Source organism: Gallus gallus, chromosome 2 (genome assembly GCF_016699485.2).
Source record: "Gallus gallus isolate bGalGal1 chromosome 2, bGalGal1.mat.broiler.GRCg7b, whole genome shotgun sequence".
In the NCBI taxonomy this organism is placed as follows: Eukaryota; Metazoa; Chordata; class Aves; order Galliformes; family Phasianidae; genus Gallus; species Gallus gallus.
Window position 1 is genome coordinate 17,663,149 of NC_052533.1, and position 16,556 is coordinate 17,679,704.

Consider the following 16,556-nt stretch of genomic DNA (forward strand, 5'->3'; position numbering starts at 1 on the left):
GGAATTGTCAGATGAGGAAAGAAAGATACGATAAGCTGCTCTTCAGACATGTTAAGCTGATCGCCCAGCCTAAAAATAAAAGCGGATCGATTGAAACTCCATAAGCTGTGTTTTGGTGAGAGATGAACTGCAAAGGGCAGGCAGGTAAAAGAGAGGAGTGCCAGATCCTTTTTATAGTACCAGCCAGACTAATGCCTGTGAGCCACACTTGTCCCTTGACCTTGTTAAATGTGGCCCACGTGTTGGAGGGAGAACAGGCAACTTTTCCGACACATTCCCTTCCCACATGTTTTTCCTGCAGTGAGCTACTGTAGATAGTTCTAAAACACATGGGAGTACAAGTGGCTTCCCCATGTGTATTTTAAACCTAACAGAGCTACAGCGGTCAAAACCACGCGGGGGGAGAAAGGATCATCAAGAGAAAAAAAAAAGAGAAAGCTTTTCCACTATTTGTGCTCCTGTCCTTCATGCGCCGAAGGAATGCATGGGAGAGGAACAGTAAGGAAAATGAGAGGACAAGGGAGAGCAAGAGAAGAAAGGAAGAGGAAGAAAGAAGCAGGCAGAAGCAAAGAGAAAGGAACAAAGCAGCGTGGCGCTGGGGGGAAAAAACAAAGCAAAACAAAACAGCAGAGAAAAGGCGAGGGAGAAAGGAGAAGGCATTGCGAGGGAAGGACAGGAAGTGACAGGGAAAAAATCATAGAGAAAATCATTCCACTGTCTGTAAGGGTAAAATCAAACGTGCCCGACTGTGCTTTTCATTTCAGCTCGTGAGCCTGCGTGCTTAGCTGTAGCAGTGTAGGAAGAGGCATGTTTTGCACATTCCTCGGTGTCATCCCTCCTTTCGTTTTGTCTCCCAATGCTGCATCTTTGTTCAGCTTCTGCTTTCTGTCTCCTTCTGTCTCCTGCTTCCCCCTCCCCTTTTTCTCTTCTCTGTCTCTCACAGGCAGTGAATGAGATGTAGCATATCATTGTATTACCAGGGCCATTTTTTTTTCCTCAAACTTGCCTTAAAAACGGAATGCCAGTGAGCGAGCAAGCCTTTCTTTTCCGAGGAGACTTAGCTGAGACAGCCTGAAGTCATCAGCGTAAACCTAAGTGAGCATTTGTGTGAGATGTGACTTTTGCTCCATGCTACTGAAGGGAGATGGTCAGAGCCTTGATTTCAAGGAGCTTTACAAGAAATCGGTGCTGAGAAACTTTTCCCTGTAGCTGGCAAGGAACAAATAAAGGACCCCCATCTCGTTCTGCCGCTCCCTGCAGCCACCCGTGTGCCCCCACAGCCGCTCCTGCAGCACTGCCAGCAGCCACTGGGACGGAGCTGTGGGCTGAGTCTGCACGGCTCGTGGAGCACTGCCAGCCGCAGGTACTGCAGCGCTGAAAGGGATGCACGGCGTGTGATTGGGGTTGGAACAAAAACTGAATTGTTTTGAACCCCATTGTCGTCCCGTTACAATCTGATAGGCTTTTGTTCATCCCAGATTCTTTTTCCTTGATTTGGGGGCTGGATAAATAATGCTGAGTTATGGCATTACATTTAGCTTTATGATTTTTATGTTTAAAGGCAAAAGATGGCTGTGAAGCATACTTGTGCCTTTTTGTCACCCCCTCGCTTTCTTCTGGTTCTACGCCTTACTCTCTGTTTAGTTTCTGACCCGTTTTAGTTGCATGCCAGGGTCTCAAGGTTTCCAAACTACAGCCAGGAGCTCAGGAGGATGAACAGCTTTCAGGAAACGGTCAACAGCTCTCAGGGTGCAATTCTAAAGGTCATTTGTTATCACATCTGTTCCTGTCAAGGCGTCCTCTCTTAGCAAAGCCCATCTGAGAGGGGAAACCCTGGGAGGTTCTGTGGTGGGATTTTTCTCTCTCATGCTGTATGATGAGACTAAAAGGAATGCATTCATCTGTGGAGCTCTCCCAGTGTCAGGGAAAACTGTCACAACCCTTTTTCCTCTGCCTGTTTCCTGGGACCTTAATTTCCCAGCCACTGTCTTGATTCAAAGTACAAAAAATCCCTCAAAAACAGTTAATAGTAGGATGGGTCTGGCTTCCCCTGTGTTTCTTGGAGCAGAGTAAAACCAAAGACCATCATTTGGCAGAAAATCCGAGATTTTGTGAACGTGGCTACGATGAACAGAAGTCAGAGGAGAAAGAGGCAGTGTTGGTCTTGAACAGCCTATTCATTTTGCTAGAGATGGAGTGTCCCAGTGCTATCAGTTGTTCATGCCACAGAAGTTACGGGGCTGATTAGGCTGAGCTAGTCATGGTGGGCAGGCTTGGAGGTACAGTCCCTCTCTGTGCTTCCTGCCATCTGCTCACATCACTAGAGTATAGATTCCACCAGAGAAAATGCCACGAGGAGTTTGCTTATAGAAACAAAGTCAAATATGCATTTTATGGCAGTAATCTAATTTAACTATATAGTTGTTGTAGTATAAATTATCACTGCACTATGGTCTTCTGGAAGAAACCAAACCAGACCAAACCAAACTAAACCAAACCAAACCAAACCAAACCAAACCAAACCAAACCAAACCAAACCAAACCAAACACAACAGGCAGAGTTTAGAATAGCCTATACTGGACCCAGAAGAGTGTTACTTAGTACAGTTTTTAAGTAGCTTGTGAGCATAGTAAAATGCCTGATGAATTTAAAATGAGTTGTCGTATCAGGTAGATAATATGTCTTTTAAAATGTAAGTACCAGAGTGCTTGTTTGTCTAATCTATTATTTACAAGACAATCTATTAGAGTGATATTATGGACCAAAATGCCTTCTCTTGCAAGCTGGTAAAGCCCTGTCGGATCTGTGTAGCTGTGTCAGTTACACCAGTGAAGAGCTTAGCTTTGCATTTCGATGTATTTAATGGATAGACTATTTTAATTAACCAAGCTCTAATATGCCTCTGTCATGACTTGGAAAATAAACTATTTCTGTAATTTAAATAAAGTGAAGATAGAGTTGCTGAAAACATTAAGCACTTTAAAGCATAAATAAATTCAGACAAATCCTTAACACATGTTAAGATTTCTGTTCATTGTTAACGTCTATATTGCTCTACAGAGACAAAAGAAGTTAGGTAAGGGCTGTACTTTGCAGAAAGTCCTTGTAAAGGGGAGGTGCTCCAGAGCCGCTCTGTGCTGTGTTTTGCATGGCAGACAGAGGATAAAAAGATGGTGAATTGTGCATCTGTCACACTTCTGAGTCTGTCACTCAAAGAAAATTCCCCCTTCCCTTTTTAGGAAAGTTGCCGAAGAATGACGGGATGTGGCTGATAAGAGGGACCCATATTTAGGCAACGTGAAGATTGTGACAGCGTCAGCTACAGTGAGGGAATGCAGATGTAAAATCAAAACATCTGTTACGGTAACTTCAGCTCACCCTGTTATTCCTGGATGTTGCGGTGTCATAACTCACATTCCTGCATCGTCCTGTCGTAAGAAGACACATCTAGCCTTGAAATACTGCACAAGCTTTAAATTAATTTGCTTTCAACTTTGTATCGTAAAATTATTATTACTGAAGCATGGCGGTTCATTTTTACATACTAATAGTACAAGTAAGTGATCTTCTACTTGACAGATTGCAAACTGTGTTGTATTTTATCCTTGATTATGGGAATAATTTGATTTGCCTTAGCGTAGCTATTAAATGGCCACCGAGAGATTGACTGCAGTGGAATGAAGGATTTCGCCATTAATAGTTTTATGGGAGAGATTCGGAATATAAACAGATTTCATGGCTCTTCTCAACTGGAATATCTGAATACCCTTCCTTCTCTACAGCCCTTCCTTATTAGCTGGCTGTGGAAACTTCTGTCAAAATATAGCTTTCCTTGATTTTCCAGTGCTTCGTATCACAGCGTGCTGCTGTATCACCAGCACTACACCAATGAGGGCTTTGGTTGTGGCTGCGTAAATCACAGGGGAGCAGCGCCCAGAATAATGCACTGTAATGACTGAGGAGAGCAGTAAGCGACCAGCCTGGTCCTGCCGTGTGAGCCGTTTCAGAATGGAATCAGCAGATTTCATTCTATTAATTTCAGAGGGGATCAGTCCCATCGCGTGTACCAGGAACTGCCAGTATTAATTATGATCCCTTCCTTCTAGCAGACACACTTTTAATGATGAGCAAGACACGGTTCTCATAACTTATAGCTGCCGCATAGATGGAGTTTAGGAGTGTGTGCAGTATCTGTGCTTGGGCTGCCAGATCACACTGCATGTCCTCTGCTCACTCTGACTGCTAGAATAACTTATTATGATACTGGACTTCCAAAGAATATATTAACTTCCTGACTCTCTATAGTAATACCGTACAGCTGGTTCAAATAAACATTCCAAGCCAGTGCATTTTTCATCTTGGGGAAAAAAAAAGAAAAAAAAAAAGGCAATCCCAGGGAACTTTCGTATTTATTCAGTGCTTACTGTCATTGCCTTTGACACTGAGCACAGAATTAATAGTTTAAAAAATGGGAGTTGCTCTCCCGGCCTTTGCATTGATTCTCTCTTGTTGTCCTTCATTTATTTTGTTGATCATTGCAGTCAGAAAGAGAGGGAAAACTGCTCATGGCATTAATTTTCTTGAGTTATTGCACTATTCTGCCTCACTAAAACTTTAATGCTCTTTTTTATACTCCAAAGAAAATGTGTCCTTTAATCTGAGGCAGAATCCATACAAAGAATTGGAGTTTCTCTAGACTTAGCCTTACTAATCTAAAAATGCATGCAGACTGATACCAGAACATGACCAGGTAGCTGGCACATGTATTACATTTCTGCATATGATTAAAAATACACTACCCTGTTTGCCTGGCTTTTCCTTGTCAGCTCATTTATTAATATCTCACATACAAGGAGGGCTGCTGACACATGAAGAGTGACATCTTCATGCAAAATCATCATGTAAATTGAGAATGTTTTAGCTGTGTACAAGAGGGAATGGTTTTAAACTGAGACGGGGAGGTTTAGGTTGGATATCAGGAAGTTTTTCACACAGAGGGTGGTATGACACACTGGAACAGATTGCCCAAGGACGTTGGGGATGGCCCATCCCTGGAGGCATTCAAGTCCAGGCTGGATGTGGCTCTGGGCAGCCTGGTCTGGTGGTTGGCGACCCTGCACATAGCAGGGGGGTTAAAACTCAATTATCGTTGTGGTCCCTTTCAACCCAGGCCATTCTGTGATTCTATGACTCTGTGATTATATTTGACCACACTTCTTGCTGCTGTATTACTGTGAGCACACTGAGTTTTGGCTTAAGAGAACATACACATGATTGAACAAAGATTTTGCTCCCAACATTGCTCATCACTCATATACTAATTCCCACTAGAGAAAATTAGGTATCACACCATAAAGGTCTTCTATTTATCAGTGCAATTTATTAAGTAATTTCTTAATGTTAACTGTGAAATGCTTCAGGTTGAATTCTATGTCTATGCCATATTTGTGGAAAACCTTAATGGACGGACTCACAGACAATGTGGGAGTTGCTGCACGTGTTCAAACTTCCCTGAGAGAACCCCTTGAGCCAATCAGGAAGAAAAATGGTATTTGCAGTAAGTTGTGGAGCACTTGGAGTTTGTCAGATGCAACCATACAGCTCCTTACAAACAGGAGTTCTCTAGAGCTGGACTCCAGTTGTGATCTCTTCTCTGGTTGTGGGTGATATGGATGAGAACGTGTCCCTGATTCCAATGGGAGCAGGAGCAGATGACACTTTTCCATGATCATATCATTGTGAAGATGGCAATATAATAAGGCATTGGGATGTTTAATGTTTGTTACAGCCAGTGAATAGTGGGCTGCACGGAAATTGAAGTCTTTGATTCAGACAGATTGCTGTGGTGTTCCGCTGTAGGATTATTTCACAGCGTTAATTATCAGTGAGAAGCATGGGATCACCCTGAGGTAAGGCGCTTTCTGACAAATACCCAACTGTGAAGAATGCTGACGTATCACTGGAATTGGAGGGTAGACGAAAAGTTGATTTTAAACTCTGGCTTTGCATTAAGGAAAACTATTCTGTATGTTTCTGGTTCAAATAGTCACAGAAATGTGCTTTTATCAGAGATCTGTTCCTTACGGGTTTCAGGTAAGGTAAATCAATCTGCAGTTTTACGGCTGGAAGTAGGGGAGCACTGTAAAACTGCAGTGTTAGGCAAAGTGCATAGGAACGTTCTGAACCCCCAAATGCTGCCATGAGGTCACACACGGTTTAAATTAGGAGCCTCCGTTCCCACTCGTAAATGTCTCAGACTTTCAGCTTCTGATCTGAAACTTTTGGTGCTTGAATACTGTAACAGTAGCCACTGGAATTAGTAGATAGTGACCCTTGTGACACAGGACAGGGTATATATAACTGTATGCTGGACCGGTTTCCCACAGCAAAGAAATTAAAGCTGGCCTGTGGCTGGAGCTCCTGCATGCTGCAACTTTTCTGTAAACACGGCTGTTTTTAGCATAAAACGCACATATAAAACTAACATTAGGTTCGAGTGCTCTTCTCCCCACTCACACGGTGTCTGTCACTGCCTTCACATGGGTGGCTCTTACCTATGAACGCCTGAACATCCAACTTGTATGTTTTCATCCGAGACTGTAAAATATATCTGTGGTGTTCCTTCTTTGTTGTTGTTCTTTTGTTCATATTAACTGTAAGACAAGGAACATGACAAGCGCTGAGCACCTGTTTATGTGGAGCATTCGAGCAAATGGAGAGCTATAAATATGTATGTTTGATATAATACGTGGCTACGGCTAAGAAATTCCTGCCTGCGTGTTTTTGGAGATGCCCACACAAAACAATGCTTTATACAAATAACGGTAATCGAGTCATTAAAGAAAAAATCTACTATTTACATCAATGCATCATAATATAAAAATGCATTTTTAATCTCAGGTAGAAAAGGTCCTCCTGCAGTATTTCTAGACAGATGTCTCTGCGTCTCCCTGTTCCCCAGAAGCCATTTTCTGCAAAGCCCCTTTAAATGTGAGAGAGGATAGAGTTTCCCAACAGTTTATTGCTAGATTTACAATGCTGGCAAGAAAGCAATTCTCAAAAAATGGGGTAGTCTTCTCTCAGGAATTGATCTGTGATTGGCTTAATGGATCGTACGGGCCAGACTGTGACATGCCCACGCACAGCAGCGCTGCTGCAGAGGCGCATGAGAAGCGGTCCCTTAGGAGACTGCTGCCGGCAGCCCAGCGCTCCTACCCGCAGGGTAACATCTCCAGCCGAGCAAGAGTAACGCAGGGCCGTGCTCAGTGCTCCGCGTACACAGAGCTTACAGGAAGAGCGGGCAACGCCGCCCTGAAGGCAATGCAAGCCAAATGTGTCCCTGTGAGGGCTTGGTGAGGGAAATTTCTAATTAATCCCAACTGAAGTGTTTGGAAGTACCACCAGCAAGATGTATCAGTCAGCACGCAGAAGGTTAATGGTCTCGCTGTGCATTTTAATATTAGTGATTGGACTTTACGATGTTAGCTCCTTATACAGAACTGCAGTTCACGGCGTGCACGATCGGCACCTTGTACTTCACATGTACATGTTGCATGCAATTATTTCTAGACGCTCTTTGTGACAGCAAAATATGAAATAGCAGCTGAAATGCTTTGGTGCATCCAACTGTGTTCTGTGGTGGCGTTTATTCCCCCTGCCGCATGCCGTCAGATCAGTGCATCCCACAGCTTGTAGCACACCACCCCGCAGTCTGCGAGCCCTCGCTGCCATGGACAGCTGGATCCTGCTGCCAGTGACAGCAGGGTGAGAGCCTTTAGCCTTCAGCAGGAGGAGGAGCAGCCGTCCCTCATCTGCAGCGCGGAGGTTCGGCAGCTCCTCCGCATGGGCTGTGGTGTACGGCGGTTGTTGCCTCTTTGTCTCCAAAGGGCTGCTGTGCAGTACTAAAACTGAGCCGTGAGGCACCGGGGTGATGGCTGGGACAGCAGCTCAGGGGGAGGAGACATTTTGAAGGAAGAAGTGAGAGAACCCACTGGACAGGCAGAAGAAGAGCTGGCACTGAGGAGGCTGGGCAGGTGTGAGGCCGGGAATGGCTGGTGGTGGGGAGGCAGGAGCAGTGTGGTGCTGAGGGAGGAGAGGGGCCCTGTCAGCACAGCGCTGCTTTCACATCAGGGGTCTCTCACGGAATCGCAGAATCCTAAAGGCTGGAAAAGAGCACTGAGGTCACCCAGTCCAACCCCAACCCATCCCACCATGCCCACTAACCACATCCTTCAATGCCACATCTACACAGTTCTTCAACACCTCCAGAGATGGTGACTCCACCACCTATCTGGGCAGCTGTGCCAGCGCCTGGCCTTTCTGAGAAGGAGTTTTTCCTAATATCCAGCCTGTCACGTGCGGCTCAAGAAGACATGGCCTTCATCCATGGCATTTTATCACTGGAGCTGAAGCCTGTGAAACTCAAACCTTCTGCCATTCCTCCCTCTTAGGCAGTTCTGCGGGTAATTATTTTAAGAACTATTGAATCAGATGTTACCTCAGGTAAATAATATAAAAACAAGAGTACAGTGCTTTATGGCCAGGTTTCAAATCAGTAGAAAGTTTTAAAATCAGCAGCCTTCTGGAACTCCTGTGATTCTGTATTTATTCAGTGGAAGATGTAAGAAAATCCCATAGAGAAATGTGTGATCAAATCCTGTTTACCAAAAAGGACCTGTGGATACTGGTGGATGGCAGTTGGACATTAGCCAGCCTAACAGCCCAGAAAGCCAACCATATCCTGCGCTGCATCCAAAGCAGCATGGTCAGCAGGTCGGGGAGGTGATCCTGCCCCTCTGCTCTGCACTGTAAGAACTCACCTGGAGTACTGCATCCAGATGTGGAGTCCTCTGTACAGGAGAGACACGGACCTGTTGGAGTGCATCCAGAGGATGGCCACAAAAATGATCCCAGAGATGGAACACTTCTCCTTTGAGGACAGGCTGAGAGAGCTGGGGCTGTTCAGCCTGGAGGAGGGAAGGCTCTGGGGAGAGCTGAGAGAGAGCGGCCTGTCAGTATCTACAGGGGGCTGTAAGAGAGAAGGGAATAGACTCTTTAGCAGGGTCTGTTGTGATAGGACAAGGGGAAATGGTTTCAAACAAAAAGAGAGGTGATTTAGATTGGATGTAAGGAAGAAGATTTTTACAATAAGGGCAATGAGGCACTGGCACAGATTGCCCAGATTGGTGGTGGATGCCCCATCCCTGGAGACACCCGAGGTCAGCCTGGATGGGGCTCTGAGCTCCTGATCCAGTGTAGGTGTCCCTGTTCATTGCAGGGGAGTTGGACCAGATGACATTCAAGGGTCCCTTCCAACTCAAATGATTCTACAATTCTATGATTTATTTATGTCATTTTAACCTCCATTTAAAATGTCATGTATGTCTCAGCTAGGTTAATGTATTAAAACAAACAAACAAAAAGTCCCTATAGGAAATGTTTCGACTTAGCAATTTATTTTGCTTGTAATTAATGCATTTTTACATAAAGCACAAGTTATAAATAAAAATAAACTAACAGCAGGTAGTTGGTTGCTGCTGTCACTCCAGAAATGGACAGTTGGGTAATTACAGACCATCAAAGAACTGCTGCGCCACTGATTATTATCTTTTAAGAATTTACCAGCCTTTCATCATTCAAAAGAAACTTGCATCAAAGACTTTAAATATATACTAGTAATAAAATCAACCTATTCAATGGTATGATGGCTGGTACCCGCAGCTCACCCAGGACAAGTCATCTTCCCTTTGTTGCTCTGACTAATAGAGAATGCCACATTGGGAAATTGGTAACCAGATCTCATTTTGCTACGTGTATGTTTCATAGCTGCAGTTCTCCCCTTATTTAATATAAATATGAACAAATCATGTTTTATAAATCAAATTGTCTAGGCTGTACATTACCATGATAATTTGACTTTAAAACCAGACTTCGGATAGATAAGATGTATATGTGTACACCCCCCATGGAGCTAAACTCAGATTTAATACGTTCTTGTCTGCGATCTTTGTACTGAGTAGAATTCACATTTGCAGCACAACACTGCAAAATGTTTTTATGCATACAGTGGTGTTATGGTGGTGAACACTCTTGTCTTTGGGGAGGGATCGGTCCATGCAGTGTGATGCTGGTTGTACTACGCTTCCATCAGAAGTACCGCAGAGCTCTTGGATCCTGCCAAGACTTGGAGTTTAGCATTATGGTACTCATCTGCTAATCAAGCTTTTGCAGATAGCAGACAGTCTGTCTCCAGCAAGGATGCATCCACTACCTAAACTGATCCATATAGTTTGTGTACCCATTTATCTTGTGCTTAGACGAGAATTAAAGAACCAGTCCTGCGGCTCTCATTCAGAATACTTACATAAGATTGAATTGCTCATCTGAGTAGGATTTCCAGGCTGGGGATTGTAAAGTCTGTAAATAGAATGCTGAGATTGTAAATAATATAAACCGAAAGCTAAATATTGTGCTCTGCCGCTGTTTTCATTGAGACAAATGCTAATCATCATTAAGGCATGTCAGAAATATGGGGATATATTGGCTCAAAGGAAAGGTCAGTTGCAGTCCGTGGTTATTTTTAATTCATTGGATTGTTTTCAGCAGGCGTATCTGTACATAGGGTAATCTCTTGCCCATTTTCTGCCAAACATCTCTAAATCCATCATAGATGAAAACAGAGCTGGAGGAAGAGGAAATGAACAATTTTCCAATTTATGCAATTTAAGAGAAATATTGGGGGGTGGGTGTCTTGAATGGCTGCTGGTTGGATGAAATAGAAATGGTCTCCACCCACCAAGCTGCAAAAGCCAAGAGCAGACAATAGAAGAGGACGGAGATGTTGCTTTTAGAGGGTTCTGTGGTCTTATGAGACAGGTTTTGTTGTAAACCTGAGTGTGTGTTATCAGATTGGATTCTGTGACCTGTAAAGGACCGTAGGCATAATTTTTGTTGCTAACTTCATCATAAGTTTTAATATCCTTTAGCTCAACATTTTTGGCATAATACTTTAATAAGTTAAAAACATAAAAGAATTTCAGAAAACGAACAGTTCCAAGGTTGCTGGACAGCTTAATTGAGAATTCACAGACTAACAGCCAAACTGATTATTCCATCTTTGCAAAGGACTGAAATGTTACAGGTGCGTGGCAGACTCACACACACCTGTTTGTTTTCTCATTTTCTATGGATATGTTGCAAAGCAAAAAAAGTCCCAGTTTTAAACTGAGACAGGGGAGGTTTAGGTTGGCTATTAGGAGGAAGTTTTTCACCCAGAGGGTGGTGACGCACTGAACAGGTTGCCCAAGGACGTTGGGGATGCCCCATCCCTGGAGGCATTCAAGGCCAGGCTGGATGTGGCTCTGGGCACCCTGGTCTGGTGGTTGGCGACCCTGCACATAGCAGGGGGGTTGAAACTGGATGATCACTGTGGTCCTTTTCAACCCAGGCCATTCTATGATTCTGTGATTCTATGATCAAAGAAGAAAAAGGTTAAATTTCTGAGAATCTGGAAATACCAATCGTGTGAATACATGAGGAATGCAATTGTTACAGTGCTCCGAGTGTTAGCAGGGTATTTAAGAGCTAGTTAATGTTGTATCAGCACGAGGAGGAAGGTTTATAGGGGTTTCAGATATGCTACATATGTCATTTGTTCTTCATTCTTGTTATTTGCGGTTAGGTAGTGACTTGTGCAAATAGTGCAAGTGTACAGCATGTTATCCTGTAGTGTGAGGGGGAAAAAAAGAGAAAGTGAATGATGCTGCAATGATTGCCAGGCTGTGATAAACCAAAAATGCCAGATCGTCTTCTTTTGAGAGTGCATATTTGTAGCAGGTTGTCATGCGGGATGATCACGAGTCTCTTCGGTAGCAACTGGGATATATTGCTGCTTCTATTAATATACCTTTTTTTTCCCTTAAAATATGTATTTTATCTGTATAATTATGACACAAACCACAGGAAATCTGGAGACGCTTTTATATCATGAACGAAAAGTAAGAACAGAGAAAGGAGAGAGGAATAATTGTAGTCCTCTCAGGCTTAGAAGGTTCCTGGGCAGGTGGGCCCATGAGTTTTCCCGTGTTGTCTGACTGCTCAGAGTCAGGGCCCTACGTAACAGCCTCGAGGAGAAGGAGGAGGACTCGGCCATTGTCAGAATACGCCGCTGTGCACAGCCTGTGTTTCTTTTTACTTTTGCCCCATGCAGAGAAGAGATGGCTGAATGGAAGAGCCCAGCGGTGGCATTTCTCAGGCAGTGCTCTGTTTGCCTGAGCCAGGTGCCAAGGTGTGGGCAGTGACCGAGCTGCACTCAGTTGCAGAGCTGTGACCTCTTCTGCTCCCACTTGTCAAGTGCTGCACGTGAGTTTTTATTTAGGGCCAAGCTGCTGTGGGCTTTTTTTCCAAAGAAATGTCTCTCATGAAGTTTGTGAATTGCATGTTTGTGGAGGCAGAGAGAGATTGTGTATAGCCCCGACATACTTTATGATGTATTCTAATAACAATGAAATCCCTCTTTAGTCCTCTGAAGACCCTTATGGGAAGGACACCTGGAAAACAAGACTGTGGTTTCTCCTAACACCCTTGGCCTGTCCTCCTTTATAAGGACCAGTTGGGACACATAATAAAGGTAACCAACTGTCTTTGTACACTGTATGTGTACTTTTAGATGCGTATTATGCTTCTGTTTTACCTTCAATTTTCTAGGCACGTGATGCCATAGAGAATTAAGATAAAGGACAGTCATCTGTCCTGTTTCCATCTTGTAGCCTCATCATATATTAAACTCTCAGACCCCACAGTGCAGGAGATTATCCAACAAATGATAAATCCTCCGTAGGAGCCATCAAAGCATCATTGCCAGTTTGCAGCCGCTAAGAAGACCTCACATCTCTTTCACTGTCACTGCATTATTGATTAGCCTGCAAAATACCGAAGCTGTATTGATTGTAAATATTTAGGGATGAAGAAGGAAGCGTTGTCCTCGAGGTATTAGCAGCCCTCTCTTTCCTGAGACCTTCCGTTGTGTTTCTCTGGCTGCCTTCTGCCTATTGTTTGCTGCCCAGTGCTGTGTTCATCCTGCAGAGTGGCAAAGCAGGCAGGTGGCTTCAGCTTGGTGGGGCCAGTGGTCGCTGAGAAGCTGGAAGAGGAAGGAGAGTGCTTAGTTGGAGATTGATTGGTTTCACACACACGTTGGACAGAAATTATAGGAAGCAAAACTAATTACCAATTTGTGTTTGTTTTAATTAATTTGTCTTTAAAAATCATCGTAATGGCCCTGGCCATCTAGGCCACAGTCTGCAGTCCTACGTGGCAGTGACTAATTTGCTGATAGCCAACATAGCAGCTAAAAGCTCAGCACATTTCGTCTCAGCATTCATGGATTCTCCTAACACAGCTAAAGAAATACTGTGTACAGAAGGGCTAAAAGACAAGACCTGAACTAATCTCAGCTTGTGGATCCATGTGGGAGGAATCTGAAAAGGGATTTTGCAGTGAATAGCAGTGAAGCACACAACAAAATAACTCCCTGCAAATTCAGCAAGTTGCTTCTTACTGCCCCTTCTCTGAGAAGTCCTGCTGAGCTACATTGGCACATGCAGGTGGTTTCTGCCTGGTTAGTGTACGGTTAGTTCTCTGCCCGGTACTTAAGCTAAAATCATTAACACGTGTCACGTGTGTTACCTGAATGAAAGGAGAGTTCACGGGTTATTATTGCCCATTTTTTCCTCTTGCTCCTGCACTTCCCTGTTTCGATTACAAATCCTCCTCCGGGCATAAAGCAAGCTGGACACCTACAGTGCAGCTAAAGAGTTATTTGTTCCCTAGGTGGACACTAATGAATGACTGCAGTGCTGCCCTGAGTGAGGGGGTCCCCACTATTAAAAGTTTAATAGAAAGATCTGAGAAGCTGGGGGCCAAGAGGAGGAGGAGGGGACGGGGAGCTGTGAGTAACTCACTAAGTGCCTTCTCTGTTCCTTTGCTGCAGTGGAGATTATACCATCCATTAGGACAGGAGCAACTGGAGAGAGGTCAGTTCCCTCTTCATTCTCCTTTTGCCTTCAGTCTCACCACAAGCTGCTGAACCTGCAAAAATAAGTCGGTTCCTTTCCACTGTACAGTCGTGGAAAGCAGCAGGAATATGGCCCATTTGAAAAATGAGCTAATTCAGATTTCCTTTCGCTTTTCCGATTCCTTATCCTTTTGTTTCCCTCCCACTCCACTTTGTTCGCTTTTTTTCCCTCTAATCTCTCTCTCCTTTCTTAATGTCTTTTACTTTCTATGCCATTATCTTTCTCTACCTTGTACTTGTCAAGATTGAGCATAAAGGTTCTTTTTTAATGGTTCTCTCTTAAAATATCCCAGTGCCCACACGAATTCCTGCCTGTGCTAAGCGATCATAAAGTTTCAGAGAGCAGTGGAGATACTCTTGGCCCCTTGTTTTAACAGAGGTAACTGTAAACATCTTCGTTTTTTCTCACTCCCACTGGCAGGGGATTGAGATCTAACTTCATTTTACTTCTTAGCTTTTGTCTAGACCCAGTTACTGTACTACCTGTCCATGTCTGGGACCATATGAAGATAAAAGATTGATTATAGTCACAGAGAAAAAGAATTCCTATCTTGTGTATTACCAAGTTATTACTGGTATCACTGACATAATCTTTATAAGAAACAAAAAAGTCTCTTGAATGCCATTCTTGTTATAATTTCAGGAAAGATATTTTTATTGCATGCACAGGCCACCAAAATGTGATGTGCCCCAGGGTGCAGAAGGGTGCTGCTTGCATTGCAAGGGGCAAACAGGGAACAGTGCCAGAAGCAGCTTCCTTGCACTGGAGGTGTCTGAGAGTCAGAATGGTGCCAACCATAACCATGGTAATTGAGGTTTGTTTTCATGATGAGAGTGATGAGGTCACAACCTCCCAGTTCCTCTATTTTGGCCATGGAGTTCTAGGATTGGAAAGCTTTGCTAATCTTTTGATAGCTGCTAAAATATGTAACAGGAGGAACTGAAATAGAATGGGTTCGCCGTGGTTCTTTGGACCCCAACTGTCATCTTTCACATGGACCTCTTCTAGTAGGCAATGCAGGAGCAGTTTTGGCCTTTAAAAGCATTCAGAAAAGAGCTCTGATACCTGAAATTTACGTTGGATCTCTCTGAAACCATCTAATTAAGCAAAGGCCTTCATGGTGTTTCCTATTCGACCTGTCAGAACAGGTTTCTTCAGATTACTGTTTGGCAGAACATGTCGGATTCCTGTGTGGAAATATCTGGAGTGGGTCCACAAAACTTAGCTGGGCTTTCCTTTCTCGCTGCCTTCCCTGCCCTCCTCAGGAACATTCGCTTCTGGCTGAAACGTGGCACTGGGACAGATGTAAAGCAGATCAGTGGGAGCACTCAGTAACTTACGAGGCTGAGTCTGCTATTTTCTGGTGAGAGTATTTCAGGGAGATGTGTTTTCCTGAGCATGGCAAGGATGCAGTATTTGTGCTCTGATTTGTTGTTAAAGTCTGCTCTAAAATGCTTTTGTAACTCCATAGTAAACAGGTTGTACTTGCAGACAACGTACACTTCAGTGTTGCTCTGAATATAGGAGCTTTCCTGAGCTGAGGCCTGTGTCCAGGACCGACACCTAATCCTGGACTTCAGACAGCATGAAAATAGGTTGCTGCTCCCGAGAGCTCAGACTGGCAATCCCTGTGCCTTCCTCTGCTCCATATTTTCTTGGTACTCAGTATTATTTTAAGAACACTTCAGCATCCTCAGCAGGTGCAGATCTACAAACCTGCAAGGAAATTTCTCCCTTTCTCACCACAGTAAAAAGAAGTGCTTGAGGGAAATAAGTGCCATGCGAGACCCATCATTACTACTTTACATTACTACTTGGTGTTGCGCTCACTTCTTATGCTAGAAATATGTTCTTCTTTTTATAGCTCTGCCTGAAAATTAAGGTTTTTAGGTTTTTTTTTTCATTGTTGCTGTTGTTTTTTTTGTGGAAGTTGCTTAAAGTGACTGCCATCATGATCAAACTCCTCCCAATAGTCAGGCAGAGCAAACAGATTGCAGGAACTGCAATGCAAAATCCCCTGATAGAATGTCAGGTAAGATCTGAAGATCACTTCTGACTCTACTCCTCTCTATTTGATTTTGGTCCTTTTTTTTTTTGTACACAGATGCAGCCTATACTCCAAATTACGCATAAGAGCAGTGGCTGATCTGTAGTTTTGCCACAAGTCACAGTGAAACAACGATCTGTCTCTCCTGACATGAGTGCAGCTCTACTTCTCACACTCCAGACCCAGGCGGTCTGTGCCATTTCCCTTTGGTAAGCGTGGCCATGGAGGCTGGGGGGGTGCTTGACCTGCAGGTTACCCAACAGTCTGCTATTTCTGCTATTAGCCACACCCCACATCTTCTGGGTTTGCTCATCTATATATATATCTAGATACAGCCTTCTTTTTTTTTCTTTTCTTTTTTTTTTTCTTTTTTTGTGACTTGTAACATAAGAGAAGCCAAAGCTAAAGGATCCGGAGAGGTCAGGAAAATACTGTT